Source organism: Lissotriton helveticus, chromosome 7 (assembly GCF_964261635.1).
Source record: "Lissotriton helveticus chromosome 7, aLisHel1.1, whole genome shotgun sequence".
NCBI lineage: Eukaryota > Metazoa > Chordata > Amphibia > Caudata > Salamandridae > Lissotriton > Lissotriton helveticus.
This window is the reverse complement of record NC_136068.1, coordinates 33,662,422-33,680,388: the sequence shown is the minus strand read 5'-3', so window position 1 is coordinate 33,680,388 and position 17,967 is coordinate 33,662,422. Positions and strand designations below refer to the sequence as shown.

At 52.2% G+C, this 17,967-nt stretch overlaps 1 protein-coding gene across 1 annotated transcript in view; it reads left to right on the top strand.

Annotated features, from left to right (window-relative positions):
* The first annotated feature begins 1,145 nt into the window (after window positions 1-1,145).
* Window positions 1,146-17,967, top strand: part of LOC144767960 (cornifelin homolog A-like) — a 43,724-nt gene continuing 26,902 nt past the window's right edge. Inside the window, exon 1 of the mRNA XM_078651314.1 lies at window positions 1,146-2,014. The gene's annotated coding sequence lies outside the window, so the exon portion shown is untranslated. The remainder of the gene's footprint in view (window positions 2,015-17,967) is intronic.

Below are 17,967 nucleotides of genomic sequence, written 5' to 3'. Positions count from 1 at the left end.
TGTAGTGTATAGCATGTGTTTACAGATGAGAACCGGTCCGTATAGAGGGCCCCCCACTGAGGGGGTTTGTGGCGGCTGGTGCAGGAGTGGTGTCGCCCCACTGGTTTGTCCTCTAGAGGCAGCAAGGGGGGGGGGGGGTGACCATCACATGCTCACTGATCAGACCCGCATTAGTGGGTGTTGCTGCCTCGGACTGATAGTACATGGCCCCAAAGGGATCTTTGAAGGCGGCGGTGGTCCATGCCCTGGACGCCAGGACGCCCAGGAAGGGTCTCCATGTGCGGTGGACGCGCCTTAGACGCCCAGGAAGGGTCTCCATGTGCGGTGGACGTGCCTTAGACGCCCAGGAAGGGTCTCCATGTGCGGTGGACGCGCCTTAGACGCCCAGGAAGGGTCTCCATGTGCGGTGGGCGCCCTTTGGTGTCCTCGGGGGGATGCTGGGAACCCCCCCCCCCTGCGGGGTGCCACCGCCGCTGGCCTCTGTGTCTCACTCTGTCGCTGCTGTGGTTTTACGGCGTCCTTTGCGATGGAGCCGGCGCCATAAACTGTTCTTTTCTGCCCATAGACAAGCCAGATCCGGGCACTGGGCGTAGCTTGAACCCCTTGTTATTCGTGCAGGGGCCCCCACCTTCCAGCGCTTGGCCTCGGGGGGGAGCCTCCTTCAAAGACACTTCCAAAGTTTATTCACGCCCTCTCCATTATCTGAAGGAAGCCCTTTCATTATGGGAAATCCTATTCTCCATGACTATGGAAGTGCCTTCCCAGTGTGTTCTTGTGGTTGGAGTGTCTGCCTTTTATTGCAGTATTATCTTTGTACCTGTATTTGGTTCTCGTTTGTAACAAGTACACGCCACTTTTCTCTTGTAACTCACTGTTTGCTAACTCTCACATTTTGTTTGCTTTTGATACTTGCACAAGTGCCACCATTGCCTACGTAACGTTTGTTCTTGTGTTTGAGTGTCTGCCATTTATTGCAGTATTTTACCTCTACTGGTACTTTGTACGCTTTTGTAACCTGCACACGTCACTTTTTCCTCCTGTAATGCACCGTTCGCTCCTCTTGTATTTGTTTGCTCACAATTGTCACTATTGCCTCATGTAACGTTTGCTTTTGTAATTTCTTCACTTGTAATGTTTCCTCATGTATCACTTCTGTTCCTATTGTGAAGCCTCTGACACCTTCGGGGAAAGTCCGCGCTATAGGAAAACCGCATAATATAAATAAATAAATAATAAATTGTGAACACCTGGGGAATACAGGGGCTCATTGTGTGATCCTCGGCAGCCTGGGCCCGCCCTTGGGGCAGGGGTTGCTTCATGTGGGAAATCCACAGCCTGCGCGGGGTGGATTCCTGCGCGAGGGGCGGGGGGTATAAATGTCACCTCGGAGGGTTCACCTGCGCAGAGTCGAGGCAGCACCGGAGGTACCAGAGCCCCCCAAGGAGGAAGGAACAGCGCCCCCTGCAGGAGAGAGCGGTCCCCGGACCCCGCACGGCGGATGAAGGAGCATCTTTAAAAGGAGGTAAAACATCGCCGGACAGAAGGAGGGGAGACACACCCAGAGAAGATACAGGGAGGGAATAACCGCGACTTTCGTAAAAGAGAAGAAAAAAACGACACCCTCCAGAGAGGAGACGAAACTACACCGTCCACCAAGGAGACAATAATACTACACCCTCCACAAAAAGAAAAATACACCCCCCCCTCCCTCAGGGCTGATGACAGAACACTACACCGTCCACACAGGATAGAAAACAACATCCTCTCCAGAGGAGTAAAAAAACTCCACCCTCCACAGAGAGGAAACTACGCCGTCCACGGAGGAGAGGACAGAAAAGGACCCCGTCCACGGAGGGAAGAAAGCTCCACCCCCCACAGAGGGAATACTCCACCCTCCACAGAGAGGAACCTACATCGCCCACCGAGGGGGGGAAAACAGGCCATCCACAGAGGAGAGAGAGAGAGAGAGAGCTGCACGGACGAGAAGGCACTCAGCACCCGACAGACGAGCAAGGTAGGGGCAGCCGGAGTCTCAACATCCCGGGGCGCCACCCCACTTTCTTTGCTCCTTTCTTCTCCTCCCCCGGTGTTTCTTCCTCTTCCCGCCCTCTCTTTACTCATCCATCTTTCGTGTTAATGTTTTAATGTATGGTTTTGCTTACACATTCCTTTCACTTTATGTTACTCAACACTCCTTGCGCACAGATGAGATAGCTCCGCGGGTGAAGGACCCGTTGTATAAATTCGGAAGAGATAACTGAGCGGGTTAAGCACTCGCTGCATAAATCCGGACGCAGGAACGCAGGTCTCCCTGACGATAACTCCGTCAACAAGAGTCTCTGTTACAGTTCTTCTTTCTTTCGTTCTTCTGCGCCTGTAGGGGGGTTAGTTGGGGCCGAAGTGTAGAAGGATGGGACCTGCGACCCCAGCCCCGCACGCTGTGACCCCTAGCCCCACAGGCTGAGACCCACAGGCTGCGACCCCACCCCACAGACTGCGACCCACCAGCCCCACAGACTGCGACCCACCAGCCCCACAGGCTGCGATCCCCAGCCCCACAGGCTGCGACCCCACCCCACAGACTGCGACCCACCAGCCCCACAGACTGCGACCCACCAGCCCCGCAGGCTGTGACCCACCAGCCCCACAGGCTGCGATCCCCAGCCCCACAGGCTGAGACCCCCAGCCCCGCAGGCTGCGACCCCTAGCCCCACAGGCTGAGACCCACAGGCTGCGACCCCCAGCCCCACAGGCTGCAACCCCACCCCACAGGCTGCGACCCACCAGCCCCACAGGCTGAGACCCACAGGCTGCCAGCCCCACAGGCTGCGACCCCAGCCCCGCAGGCTGTGACCCCCAGCCCCGCAGGCTGCGACCCCTAGCCCCACAGGCTGAGACCCACAGGCTGCGACCCCCAGCCCCACAGGCTGCGACCCCACCCCACAGACTGCGACCCACCAGCCCCACAGACTGCGACCCACCAGCCCCGCAGGCTGTGACCCACCAGCCCCGCAGGCTGCGATCCCCAACCCCACAGGCTGAGACCCCCAGCCCCGCAGGCTGCGACCCCTAGCCCCACAGGCTGAGACCCACAGGCTGCGACTCCCAGCCCCACAGGCTGCGACCCCACCCCACAGGCTGCGACCCACCAGCCCCACAGGCTGAGACCCACAGGCTGCCAGCCCCACAGGCTGCGACCCCAGCCCCGCAGGCTGCGACCCCTAGCCCCACAGGCTGAGACCCACAGGCTGCGACCCCCAGCCCGCGACCCCACCCCACAGACTGCGACACACCAGCCCCACAGACTGCGACCCACCAGCCCCGCAGGCTGTGACCCACCAGCCCCACAGGCTGCGATCCCCAGCCCCACAGGCGGAGACCCCCAGCCCCGCAGGCTGCGACCCCTAGCCCCACAGGCTGAGACCCACAGGCTGCGACCCCACCCCACAGGCTGCGACCCACCAGCCCCACAGGCTGAGACCCACAGGCTGCCAGCCCCACAGGCTGCGACCCACCAGCCCCACAGACTGCGACCCCCAGCCCCACAGGCTGTGACCCACCAGCCCCACAGACTGCGACCCCCAGCCCCACAGGCTGCGACCCCCACAGGCTGCGACCTCCACCCCCACAGGCTGCGACCCTAGCCCCTCAGGCTACGACCCACCAGCCCCACAGGCTGCGACCTGCATGCCCAGCCCCCGGGATAGGCCTCCTCCGACTGGTCGCACCCCCACCCTTAGCTGCAGGTACCTAACTACAAGGGGTTTTCGGACCCCACTACTACAGCCAGTAGTGGATGCGTTTACTGCACCACCGAGGGCCACAACTCAGGCTCGTATCGGGGCCCCTGGAGCACGTGCAGGATCACTGTATCTGCCCCATCAGGGACCACCCCAGTTCTTCACCCCTGACCTCCCCGTGGAGCCCCCAGACTGGGCTAGTCTCTTCCTCACGCGCCGGGCGTGATGTCTCAGCAGCAGCGCCTGGTCAGGGCTGTGTCTCTTCCTCACGCGCCGGGCGTGATGTCTCAGAAGCAGCGCCTGGTTAGGCCTGTGTCTGACCCTATCCTGTCTCTTCCTCACGCGCCGGGCGTGATGTCTAAAAGTCCACATAGTAAAGTCCACATTTGTAAAGCGCACAATCACCCGTAAGGGTCTCTAGGCGCTGGGGGCCGTCGGGAAGATTAAGCGAGCTATTGCCCAGAGTCACATGGTGCTGGGCTAACCTGCCGCCGGAGCCGGGAATCGAACCGTGGTCCCCCGATTCCGGAGTCAGTCGCCCTGGCCGCGGCGCCACACCTCTTCCACTCAGAAGCAGCGCCTGTTTAGGGCTGTGCCTGACCCTCGACTGTCTCTTCCTCACGCGCTGGGCGTGACATCTCAGAAGCAGCGCCTGGTTAGTGCTGTGCCTCATCCTCTCATGTCTCTTCCTCACGCACTGGGCGTGAAGTCTCAGAAGCCGTGATAGGAGCGTGCCCGCTGAGGTCTGCGCCAGAGGGTCGGTGGGCAGCCAGGCCCTGGGGATGGCCGGTGTCTTTGGGGGAGAGTTGGAGTGGGATTACAAATCGACCGGGCACGCTAAAAAAAGTGGCCCACATTTGCATATTGCCTTTTCGTACATCGCTGCCACCCTCTCTCCCACGCCCCGTGGTTTAAACTCAGGAATGTGTGGGCAGAGGCTTCACCGGGGGAGCTTTCGAGGCATTCGATTTATCTAGACATAGTTCAGCCTAATAAAGTGCCAGTTAGTTGAGCTGCAAACTCCAGGCGCTAGACTCTGTAGCACCTCAGGCAACATTGGGCTAGCAACGGGCATGTGTATGTATTTATTCAGATTTTAATCACAAAGGCCTACTTGTTACCTTTCGTTGGTTATTAAAAATGTTAAGATGAAACCCAGATGCATCATTAAATTATTAGCAAGGCATGCAGCACTTTGATCACGTGTTCAGCTGCACTTAAGAACTTTCCCTGCAGTCTGCAGCTCCTAAAATACGAACACCCCAACGTGTGCGCTACAGACCGCAGCAGCTCGGTTGCTTCTGCTACTGCACAACTTTTAAACAATCTCAAGTGTCTGTAAATGAAGGAATATGTGGCACAAGTGTTACACAGAACTGTGAAAAAAATAAGTACGTGCTGAAACTTCTGGGTGTAAATGGGTCCGCAGCGTTGGCCAGCTTCAGACAGGCTCCCTTCGTGCTTTATTTGCTTATATATTTTATGATTCCTCATGTTCTACGATGTATTGCAACTTCTTATTTTCTTGTGTATGTAAAGCGCTCTGATGCCCGGGGTCTAGCTAGCGCTATATAAAACTTTATAAATAAATAAAAATAAAAGAATTGCGCGGTACTGCTGAAAGGGAGGTAAAGGACGCCCGTCTGCACCCAGAGAGGCCAGTCTGCACCCAGAGAGGCCAGTCTGCACCCAGAGAGGCCAGTCTGCACCCAGAGAGGCCATTCTGCACACAGAGAGGCCAGTCTGCACCCAGAGAGGCCAGTCGGCATCTAGAGAGGCCAGGCTGCATCCAGAGAGGCCAGTCTGCACCCAGAGAGGCCAGTCTGCACCCAGAGAGGCCATTCTGCACACAGAGAGGCCAGTCTGCACCCAGAGAGGCCAGTCTACACCCAGAGAGGCCAGTCTGCACCCAGAGAGGCTAGTCTACACCCAGAGAGGCCAGTCTGCACCCAGAGAGGCCAGTGTGCATCCAGAGAGGCCAGGCTGCACCCAGAGAGGCCAGTCTGCACCCAGAGAGGCCAGGCTGCACCCAGAGAGGCCAGTCTGCATCCAGAGAGGCCAGTCTGCACCCAGAGAGGCCAGGCTGCACCCAGAGAGGCCAGTCTACACCCAGAGAGGCCAGTCTACACCCAGAGAGGCCAGTCTGCATCCAGAGAGGCCAGTCTGCACCCAGAGAGGCCAGTGTGCACCCAGAGAGGCCAGTCTGCACCCAGAGAGGCCAGTGTGCATCCAGAGAGGCCAGGCTGCACCCAGAGAGGCCAGTCTGCACCCAGAGAGGCCAGGCTGCACCCAGAGAGGCCAGTCTGCACCCAGAGAGGCCAGGCTGCACCCAGAGAGGCCAGTCTACACCCAGAGAGGCCAGTCTGCACCCAGAGAGGCCAGTGTGCATCCAGAGAGGCCAGGCTGCACCCAGAGAGGCCAGTCTGCACCCAGAGAGGCCAGTCTGCACCCAGAGAGGCCAGTGTGCATCCAGAGAGGCCAGTCTGCATCCAGAGAGGCCAGTGTGCATCCAGAGAGGCCAGGCTGCATCCAGAGAGGCCAGTCTGCACCCAGAGAGGCCAGTCTGCATCCAGAGAGGCCAGTGTGCACCCAGAGAGGCCAGTCTACACCCAGAGAGGCCAGTCTACACCCAGAGAGGCCAGTCTACACCCAGAGAGGCCAGTCTGCACCCAGAGAGGCCAGTGTGCACCCAGAGAGGCCAGGCTGCATCCAGAGAGGCCAGTGTGCATCCAGAGAGGCCAGGCTGCACCCAGAGAGGCCAGTGTGCATCCAGAGAGGCCAGTGTGCATCCAGAGAGGCCAGTCTGCACCCAGAGAGGCCAGTGTGCATCCAGAGAGGCCAGGCTGCACCCAGAGAGGCCAGTCTGCACCCAGAGAGGCCAGTCTGCATCCAGAGAGGCCAGTCTGCACCCAGAGAGGCCAGGCTGCACCCAGAGAGGCCAGTCTACACCCAGAGAGGCCAGTCTGCACCCAGAGAGGCCAGTGTGCACCCAGAGAGGCCAGTCTGCACCCAGAGAGGCCAGTGTGCATCCAGAGAGGCCAGGCTGCACCCAGAGAGGCCAGTCTGCACCCAGAGAGGCCAGGCTGCACCCAGAGAGGCCAGTCTGCACCCAGAGAGGCCAGTCTGCATCCAGAGAGGCCAGTGTGCACCCAGAGAGGCCAGTCTACACCCAGAGAGGCCAGTCTACACCCAGAGAGGCCAGTCTGCATCCAGAGAGGCCAGTCTGCACCCAGAGAGGCCAGTGTGCACCCAGAGAGGCCAGTCTGCACCCAGAGAGGCCAGTGTGCATCCAGAGAGGCCAGGCTGCACCCAGAGAGGCCAGTCTGCACCCAGAGAGGCCAGTCTGCACCCAGAGAGGCCAGTCTACACCCAGAGAGGCCAGTCTGCACCCAGAGAGGCCAGTCTGCACCCAGAGAGGCCAGTCTGCATCCAGAGAGGCCAGTCTGCACCCAGAGAGGCCAGTGTGCATCCAGAGAGGCCAGTCTGCATCCAGAGAGGTCAGTCTGCAACCAGAGAGGCCAGTGTGCACCCAGAGAGACCAGTCTGCACTCAGAGAGGCCAGTGTGCACCCAGAGAGACCAGTCTGCACTCAGAGAGGCCAGTGTGCATCCAGAGAGGCCAGGCTGCATCCAGAGAGGCCAGTGTGCACCCAGAGAGGCCAGTGTGCACCCAGAGAGGCCAGTCTGCATCCAGAGAGGCCAGTCTGCATCCAGAGAGGCCAGTGTGCATCCAGAGAGGCCAGTGTGCACCCAGAGAGGCCAGTGTGCATCCAGAGAGGCCAGTGTGCATCCAGAGAGGCCAGTCTGCACCCAGAGAGGCCAGTGTGCATCCAGAGAGGCCCGTCTGCACCCAGAGAGGCCAGTCTGCACCCAGAGAGGCCAGTCTGCACCCAGAGAGGCCAGTGTGCATCCAGAGAGGCCAGTGTGCACCCAGAGAGGCCAGTCTGCATCCAGAGAGGCCAGTCTGCATCCAGAGAGGCCAGTCTGCATCCAGAGAGGCCAGTGTGCACCCAGAGAGGCCAGTGTGCACCCAGAGAGGCCAGTCTGCATCCAGAGAGGCCAGTCTGCACCCAGAGAGGCCAGTGTGCATCCAGAGAGGCCAGTGTGCATCCAGAGAGGCCAGGCTGCATCCAGAGAGGCCAGTGTGCACCCAGAGAGGCCAGTCTGCATCCAGAGAGGCCAGTCTGCATCCAGAGAGGCCAGTCTGCACCCAGAGAGGCCAGTCTGCATCCAGTGAGGCCAGTCTGCATCCAGAGAGGCTAGTCTACACCCAGAGAGGCCAGTCTGCACCCAGAAAGGCCAGTCTGCACCCAGAGAGGCCAGACTGCACCCAGAGAGGCCAGTCTGCGTTCAGAGAGACAAGTAGGCCAGTCTACCCCCAGAGAGGCCAGTCTGCATCCAGAGAGGCTAGTCTACACCCAGAGAGGCCAGGCTGCACCCAGAGAGGCCAGTCTACACCCAGAAAGGCCAGTCTGCATCCAGAGAGGTCAGTCTGCACCCAGAGAGGCCAGTCTGCACGCAGAGAGGCCAGTCTGCACCCAGAGAGGCCAGTCTGCATCCAGAGAGGCCCCTCGGGGCCCCAGGCGGCATCCGAACACAGACACCGCCCAAACCGGCCCAGGCTGCCCCAAAAAGCCGTCTTCAGCTGGATCTCGGATACCAGCCCCTCGGCCATGGCCCGCTTTACCAATCCCAGCCTGTCTTGGGGAGTGGGGGAGGGGTGGCGGCTGCTTTGTTAGGGCCTCTGTTATACGACCCACCACATGCCGGGGCCTGCCCTTCGCTTCCTTCCTCCCCTGACAGGCCCTGGCCCTTCCGGCTGTGATTGGTTGGGGAGGGGGGGGGTCTGAGATGGGGCCCCCAAGACCTGGTGTTGCTCTGGCCCCGCCCTGTCCAGAAGCAGAGGGCCACCTTCACCTCAGCTCCCAGAAGCTGCAGCTATGCGCTTCTCCTGATACCCCCCCCCCTTGCCCCTCGCTGGGGGACCCCTCCTTCCTGTTGCTGGAGCAGCTCTGCGCTTATTCCGACCCCTCCCCCCGTCACTTTTACCCAAATGTCTTTCCTGCCTTGCCCTTGGAGGATTGGCGGGAAAGGGGGGGGGGAGGGGTTGTTATTTCCCGAGGCCCGCTGCAACAAGACCTGTCCCTGAGGAACAAGAAAAGAGAGGATGTGGCGCTGAGGTCGGAGCTGCCGACTTCCGCACTGGGAATCAGGTTTGACGAGTCCGGAGTCCCGGCTTCCTCCCCATCCCGTGACCCTCGGCAAGTTATAAGGCAGCTTGAGAACGCACTGAGCTTTTGCCTTTAAAGTCCCCAGCGATGACATCTGTACCAGTCAAGACATTAATGCTGCCCCCCCCCAGCCTCGTCAGGGGGTGGCCCCACCCACCTGGACACATTAAAATGCCTCCAGTTTTCGCCGATGTTAATTTATTTATTTATTGATGCATTTTTGTATAGCGGGGACATTACCCGAAGGCGTCAGAGGCTTCACGATAGGAACAGAACTGATACAAGAGAACATTACAAGTGAACACATTACAAGAGCAAACGTTACGTTACATGAGAAAGTGACAATTGTGAGCAAACAAAATACAAGAGGAGCAAACGGTGCATTACAGGAAGAAAAAGTGACATGTGTGGAGGTTACAAAAGCGAACAAAGTACAAGTAGAGGTATAGTACTGCAATAAATGGCAGACACTCCAGCACAAGGACAAACTTACATAGGCAATGGTGGCACTTGTGCAAGTATCAAAAGCAAACAAAATGTGAGAGGAGCAAACAGTGAGTTACAAGAAACAAGTGACGTGTGCAAGTTACAGAAGAGAACCAAACACAGGTAAAAGGATAATACAGCAATAACTGGCAGAGGACACTGGGAAGGCGCCTCCATAGTCATGGAGAGTAGGATTCTCTATAATGAAAGGTCTTCCTTCAGATGATAGAGAGGGCGTGAGCTCAACAATGCTTAATTTACCGAACATTTCTCTAAAATTGTGTGAGAAGGAGGCGAACACGTGTCTGAGGAGAGGGCGCGGCCCAGGAATGCGGCCCCCTTGTTGTGCGAGGGCCCCGGGCCTGGTTGTGATCCGAGACGGGCCTGGGCCCGCCCCTCCCCCACCCCTGGGGCAGGGGCTGCGCCCTGTAGTAAAACCCCAGCCTGTGCGGGTGGATTCATGCGTGAGGGGCGTGGGGTATAAGTGTCACCTCTGAGGGTTCACCTGCGCAGAGTGGAGGCAGCACCGGAGGAGCGGAGGTACCATCGCCCCCCAAGGAGGAAGGAACAGCGCCCCCCAGGAGGAAGGAACAGCGCCCCCCAGGAGGAAGGAACAGCGCCCCCAAGGGAGGAAGGAACAGCGCCCCCCAAGGAGAGAGAGAGGCCCCCCAAGGAGGAAGGAACAGCGCCCCCCAGGAGGAAGGAACAGCGCCCCCCAAGGGAGGAAGGAACAGCGCCCCCCAAGGGAGGAAGGAAGGGCGCCCCCCAAGGGAGGAAGGAACAGCGCCCCCTGCAGGAGGAAGGAACAGCGCCCCCCAAGGGAGGAAGGAACAGCGCCCCCAAGGGAGGGAGGAAGAGCGCCCCCCAAGGGAGGAAGGAACAGCGCCCCCTACAGGAGAGAGAGGCCCCCGGACCCTGCACAACAGATGAAGGAGCATCTTAAACAGGGAGGTAAAACAGCGCCACTCGCAAGGAGGGAAGACACACCCAGAGGAGGTCCAGGGAGGGAATAACCGCGACTTTCGTAAAAGAGAAGAAAAACGACACCCTCCAGAGAGGAGACGAAACTACACCGTCCAGAGAAAGAAAACTACACCGTCCCCGAACAGAAAACTACACCGTCCCCGAACAGAAGACTACACCCTCCAAAAATGGGAACACACGAGAAAGGTAGGTTGGCTCTACACATCTCCTGTTCGTGAGCGCACTGACTCATCTCACTTCTTTTTATTTGTACTCCTTTCTTCTCCTCCCCCAGTGTTTCTTCCTCTTCCCACCCTCTCTTTACTCACCCCTCTTTCGTGTTAATGTTTTAATGTATGGTGTTGTTTACGCATTCCGTTCAATTTATGGGACTCAACACTCCTTGCGCACAGATGAGATAGCTCCGCGGGTCAGCACTCGCTGCATAAATAGGGGTAGATTGCTCAGCGGGTTAAGCACTCGCTGCATAAATCCGGACGCAGGAACGCAGGTCTCCCTGACGATAACTCCGTCTACAAGAGTCTCTGTTACCTGTTCATCTTTATTTCCTTCTCCAGCGTCTGTAGGGGGGTTAGTTGTGGCCGAAGTGTAGAAGGATGGGCCCTGAGTTTGCCTTTCCTCGGCGCCCCTCTGGTAGTCGGCGCCCTGGGCGGGGGCCCAGCTCGCACGAGCCAACGGCCGCCTCTTGGTGGGACCGCTCTCTCTAGGTCCAGTCGCTTCTGTGTTCGTCCTCACGCCCAGGGCGTGATATCTCAGAAGCAGCGCCTGATTCGGGCGGTGTCTGACCCTCTCCTGTCTCTTCCTCACGCGCCGGGCGTGATGTCTCGGAAGCAGCGCCTGGTCAGGGCTGTGTCTGACCCTCTCCTGTCTCTTCCTCACGCACCGGGCGTGATGTCTCAGAAGCAGCGCCTGGTCAGGGCTGTGCCTGACCCTCACCTGTCTCTTCCTCACGCGCCGGGCGTGATGTCTCAAGCAGCGCCTGGTCAGGGCTGTGTCTGACCCTCTCTTGTCTCTTCCTCACGCGCCGGGCGTGATGTCTCAGAAGCAGCGCCTGGTTAGGGCTGTGCTTGACCCTCTCTTGCCTCTTCCTCACGCGCCGGGCGTGATGTCTCAGGAGCAGTGCCTAGGGCTGTGCCTGACCCTCTCCTGTCTCTTCCTCACGCGCCGGGCGTGATGTCTCAGAAGCAGCTGCTGGTCAGGGCTGTGCCTCACCCTCTCCTGTCTCTTCCTCACGCACCGGGCGTGATGTCTCAGAAGCAGCGCCTGGTTAGGGCTGTGTCTGACCCTCTCTTGTCTCTTCCTCACGCGCCGGGCGTGATGTCTCAGAAGCAGCGCCTGGTTAGGGCTGTGGCTGACCCTCGACCGTCTCTTCCTGTTTGTACTTACAGTCCTTGCTTACGAGAAGCAAGGCTGGCGGTAAAAGAGGCGCAGTTACTGCCAGCCTTGCTTCTACAAACATAAGAACAGAATGCGTGTACAAAATGCGTGTTCATGCACGTCTTGCAGGTTTTCAAGTCACATAAATAAAAGGCATTGTCATTTACAATGTCAATCAAATGCGAGAACTATTACACTGCAAATGCTTGTTAATTGTAGTGCTGAGTCAAGTAACCAGCAGAACAATCACTCACAAGGGGCCCCTGAACTGATACTTAGGCAGGGGAACAGGGGATATATCAAAGACACAAACCCACTACCTGCAACTGGTAACAAGTACCTTATCGTCCAGGATGAAGAACAGAAAAACAACAGATTTCTATCCCCAAAGGAACCCCAAAACAGTGTGCAGAAGGGGAAAACCAACCAAACATTGCTAAATAACGAATGAAAATAAAGTTAATATAGAAGGGCACATGTTTCAAGTTTATTTTACCCTTTTATATATATATACATATACATATTCCAAGAATTTCCGATCTCCCAAACTGCAATCCAGTGAAAAGAAACGGATATGGACCCAAAATAAGTGCTGGTGAATTTTATTTTTAGGGCTCGGGGCGGAGCTCCGAGATCCTAATGTGAAAGAAAAAAAAAAAAAAGTTTCTTTAGGGGTCCGGGCTGCAACATTCCTTAGTGCGCGCGCCTTTTTTTTGGCATCTGCCTAGTGATTCGTTTTCGCTGTGCAGTATTTTTAGTAGTCTTGACGCCATAGGCCATATTTAATTTAGTCGGCCATTTTAGTAATTTTCATGGCATTTTCTGTGTGGTTACGCGCACGGCAGTTTATTAATCTTAATTAGGAGCTGTCAGAGTGCCCCTTTAATGCAATCCAGATGGTGGGAGCGCGTTCACCATTACATTGCATGTATCAGGCGCGCGTGTAACATGTACCTTTCGCGCACGGCAGTCCATTCATTTTAATTAGGAGCTGTCAGGGTGCCGCGTTCACGGCGGAGATAATTGAAAGCATATGCCTGCAGTGGCGCGCGTGCGAGGCCGAGAGCTGAGCACGATGACTCCATGCCACATTTACTACACAGCGGACATCTGCTACTTCTACATTCCTGAAGTCAGGAAACCGGACAGTAAGCACGAGCGACATGCCAAACGTACAATTGGTTTGTTAGTATGGGCTGTGAGGACACGGAGGGGTTGGCTAGTTCTGCTGGGACTGTAGACAGGTGCACGAGGCCGCTCACACCAGCTGTCGGAGAAAGAAGGAAATGTGAGTAGTGTTCGTCTTCGCACGAGGCAAGAGCACTTTATGTTAGTTCCAAATCATTTCTCTCCGCATAATTACTCTTTAGTACGCAAACTGCGTTTTTTCAAAGGTCCGCTTACACAGGATGTGACTGCTCACATTAACACGTTAACACAGGAACATAATTAAGAACTTTCAATTCACACAAGGCAGAGGGCACACATTTCAACTGCGTACTGCTCAACTACGGACATCCTATCCAGGAAGTACCAGGTGCACTCCCTCAGTCTTACCTCTAAAATTGCACACAGAAACTCAGACGCTTGAAAGACTTGGGTGTTGTGCGGTTACAGATGGCCCGCTTGCTAGCATTATATAGCATGTCAAAGCCCCTCTCCCGAGTTAGGGTCTTAGAGACGACTATTACACGAGGCATCTAGATCTATATTAGAACATGCTGCGCAACGTGCCTAAAAGTCAATAAAAAAATCAAATATGAAATGGCCAGTGTTGACTGCGTCATAGTGTTTTTTACTTTAAGACATGCTGCATAGCAGTGAGGTCTGCTGGCAAAATGGCTGAAAGTAAAGGGAAAAATGACCCGGTCAGTGTTTACAGTGTCATAGTACTTTTTTAGGGCTCGGCCTACGTCACCACGAAGTGGGGCGGAGCTCCGAGCTCTTATTAGGGCTCGGCCTACGTCACCACGAAGTGAGTAGTGAGTAGAGTAGTGAGTAGTGAGTAGAGTAGTGAGTAGAGTAGTGAGTAGAGTAGTGAGTAGAGTAGTGAGTAGTGAGTAGAGTAGTGAGTAGAGTAGTTAGTAGAGTAGTGAGTAGTGAGTGCAGAGTAGTGAGTAGTGAGTGCAGAGTAGTGAGTAGTGAGTAGAGTAGTGAGTAGAGTAGTGAGTAGTGAAGTGAGTAGTGAGTAAAGTAGTGAGTAGTGAGTGTAGAGTAGTGAGTAGTGAGTAGAGTAGTGAGTAGAGTATTGAGTGCAGAGTAGTGAGTAGTGAGTTGAGTAGTGAGTTGAGTAGTGAGTAGAGTAGTGAGTAGAGTAGTGAGTAGAGTAGTTAGTAGTGAGTAGAGTAGTGAGTAGATTAGTGAGTAGAGTAGTGAGTGCAGAGTAGTGAGTAGAGTAGTGAGTAGAGTAGTGAGTAGAGTAGTTAGTAGTGAGTAGAGTAGTGAGTAGAGTAGTTAGTAGTGAGTAGAGTCGTGAGTAGAGTAGTGATTAGAGTAGTGAGTGCAGAGTAGTGAGTAGAGTAGTTAGTAGTGAGTAGAGTAGTGAGTAGAGCAGTGAGTAGTGAGTGCAGAGTAGTGAGTAGTGAGTAGAGTAGTGAGTAGATTAGTGAGTAAAGTAGTGAGTAGAGTAGTGAGTAGTGAGTAGAGTAGTGAGTAGTGAGTGCAGAGTAGTGAGTAGAGTAGTGAGTAGAGTAGTGAGTAGAGTAGTGAGTAGTGAGTGTAGAGTAGTGAGTAGAGTAGAGTAGTGAGTAGAGTAGTGAGTAGAGTAGTGAGTAGAGTAGAGTAGTGAGTGGGACATCACAGGCAGCAGCTGTGCAAGCTTCTTACACTCACAAGGAGACCACAGGCAGCTGAGGTGCAAGCTTCTCCCACTCACAAGAAGGACATCACAAAGAGCAGCAGTGCAAGTTTCTCACACTCACAAGAACGGCATCACAGGCAGCAGCAGTGCAAGCTTCTTACACTCACAAGGAGACCACAGGCAGCAGAGGTGCAAGCTTCTCACACTTACAAGAAGGACATCACAGGCAGTAACGGTGCAATATTCTCACACTCACAAGGAGATCACTGGCAGTACACACCACATGAACACACTCCATAACACATAGCAACAATACATTGGCATTTACAATGCCATTAGCTCAAACTCAAATAAATCCGAGCCCTATTGCATTTCTAATGCTTGTTAGTGCTTCAGATCGCCATGACGTGTTTTCGTGCTACCCAGAGCGCTTGATCACATGACACAGTAGATCGCTAGGATATAGGTTTAAATATGCACATTGTCAATCACATGATTTAGCCTACAAGTTGTATAGACATTGAAGAGATACTGTGTTCAAAATGCGCGGGCCTACTTTGACTACCACTGGTCGAGCTGCGAAAGGCTAATATTTGGTGGTGGGCGCGGATACAGGGCCGGCAGGTTCTACGAGAGGACCAGCTTGTCGGGGGTGGGGCACGTAAAGAGCACTCACAAATGTCAAACTGTGCAGTGGATTCATTAATGTACTGTTGCCTTAGTCTTTTCAAGTTGTTTTTAGCTTGAGATGGACCACTGTTGTGCAAATGATTTTCAGCGCTTCATTTGAGCAGTGGATTAATCGCGTTACGCAAATCTCCGCAAAACAGTAAAAAATCTCAGCGAAAAACGCAGAAATTCCGCGAACACGCAGAATTGTTTGTTCACGATGCTTTTTTACTGTTCGCAATCGCTGTTTGCATGCTCGGGGGGAAATATCTCGCGAACACGCATTTGAGAAACGCGAACAAGCCAATAATTTCACAAAGTCACGGAACGCAGAATTTTGGGCCATTTTGCGTTCTCCGCTGAACGCGAAATTACCCAATTTCCGCAATTTCCGCGAGCGGAACGGAATTTACCGCCCAGGCCTTGTTTTAAGTGCTCGCACAGGCACTTCGTTCTCAACACCGGCACTAATCACAGCCCACCACATGGTAGCGGAGTCTATCTAATTTTGCGCTGCGAAAGAACAACAGTGTTTAATAATTGAATATACATTAAAAATTATCAACACTTGCAGTGCATGCCATTCTTATAGGTTGGGGGGCTGGAATGATGCACAGACAGAATATCGAGTTGTGTATATCGAAGTGCCAGAATATCGACTTCAAGAATATTGTTGACGAGAATATCGACTTGAAGGTAAGTAATATCGAAGTCAGTAATATCGTTTGTAAAAATATCATTGTTAATAATATAGATATGTATGTATGCTAAAAGTATGTGATCTCATTTTTTTTGCCAAAGTATAGCTGTTTTTTTAATGTTTGTGTGAAGTTTTTAGAAGTGATTACATTTATGTTAATGACAATTTTGCGTATTTAATTTCTGCAGCGGGAGGTGGGTTTATAGGGGAATAGGGTGGGATGTAATTTAATTCTAATAAAATAATTATTAATTTTTGTTTGTTAGTATTTTTTATTAATTGATGTTTTTTAACTTAATTAATTGATAATTATGTTAATTGTGTTAATTATTTTTAGGAGCGGGTTGTGGGTTTATAGAGGAATAGAGTGGGAAGTAATTTAATTAAAAGAAAGTAATTATTAGTTTTTTTTTATTAGTATTTATAATTATTTCTTAATTCCTTATTAATTGGTTATCACATTTAATTAATTAACTAATTGATCATTATGTTAGTTGTGCTATTTTTTTAGGGACAGGTTGTGGGTTTATAGGGGAATAGGGTGGGAAGTAATTTAATTTGAATAAAAGAATTAATTTTTATTATTGACTATTTTTAATACATTTTTATTAATTAATTATTAATTGGTTATCAAATTATATGAATCCATTAATTGATAATTATGTTAATTTTTTTGAGAGCGGGTTGTGGGTTTATAGGGCATAGGGTGGGAAGTAATTTAATTATAAGAAAGTAATTAATAATTGTATTTATTAGGATTTATAATTCATTTTTAATTATTTGTTAATTCGTTATCACATTTTATTAATTGTTTAATTGATCAATATGTTAATTGTGTATTTTTTTAAGGAGCGATTTGTCGGTTTATATGGGAATAGGATGGGAAGCAATTTAATTTGAACAAAGTAATTATTCATTTTTATTTATTAGTATTTATTTTACATTTTGATTTTATAGTGTTTGTGGTAATTCATTTATTATTAATTAGTTATTAATTGTTTGATAATTATAATTAAATAATTGGTAACTTTATTAATTGTGTCAATTATGAAGGAGTTGTTTGTGTGTTTGTAGGGGAATATAGTGCAAAGTAATTTAGTTAAAAATCATGAATACAATTTTTTTTATATTTTAATATATTTATATTAGTTATTTTGTTTGTAACATGGTTAAAAAAATTTTTTTATGAATTCAGAATTTTTGTTAATTTTTAGTTCTTTTTAACATTAAAATATATTTCAATCTTTTGTAATTCTTTATATTTTTATGTTTTTTACTTTTGTGTTATTAACAATTTTTGTATTATAGTTGGTATTTTGTTTATTTTTTATCTTAACTTAAATTTTTAGTAAATATTAATTTTAACCCTCTGCTATCCAACACATTCCCTACTGTAGCACCCTCTGGATTGGAATAATAATGTTTACACCTACACTATACAACACTTTCCCTACTGTGGCACTCACTGGAGTGGGAATAGTAATTTTTACACCTATGCTATCCAACATTTTCCCTACTGTAGCACTCTCTGGAGTGGGAATATTCATTTTTACCCCGCCGCTATATAATAATTTCTCTCCGGTGGTACTCACTGGAGTGGGAATAGTAATGTTTACCCCTCCGCTATCCAACACTTTCCCTACTGTTGCACTCACTGGAGTGGGAATAGTAATGTTTACCCCTAAGCTTGCCAACACTTTCCCTACTGTTGCACTCTCTGGAGTAGGAATAGTAATTTCTACCCATCCACTCTCCAACGGTTTCCCTACTATTGCACTCTCTGGAGTGTGAATACTAATTTCTACCCCTACGCTATCCAACACTTTCCCTACTGTTGAACTCTCTGGATTGGGATAGTAATTTTTACCCCTACGCTATCCAGCACTTTCTCTACTGTTGAACTCTATGGAGTGGGAATAGTAATTTTTTCCCCTCCACTATCCAACACTTTCCCTACTGTTGCACTCACTGGAGTGGAAAT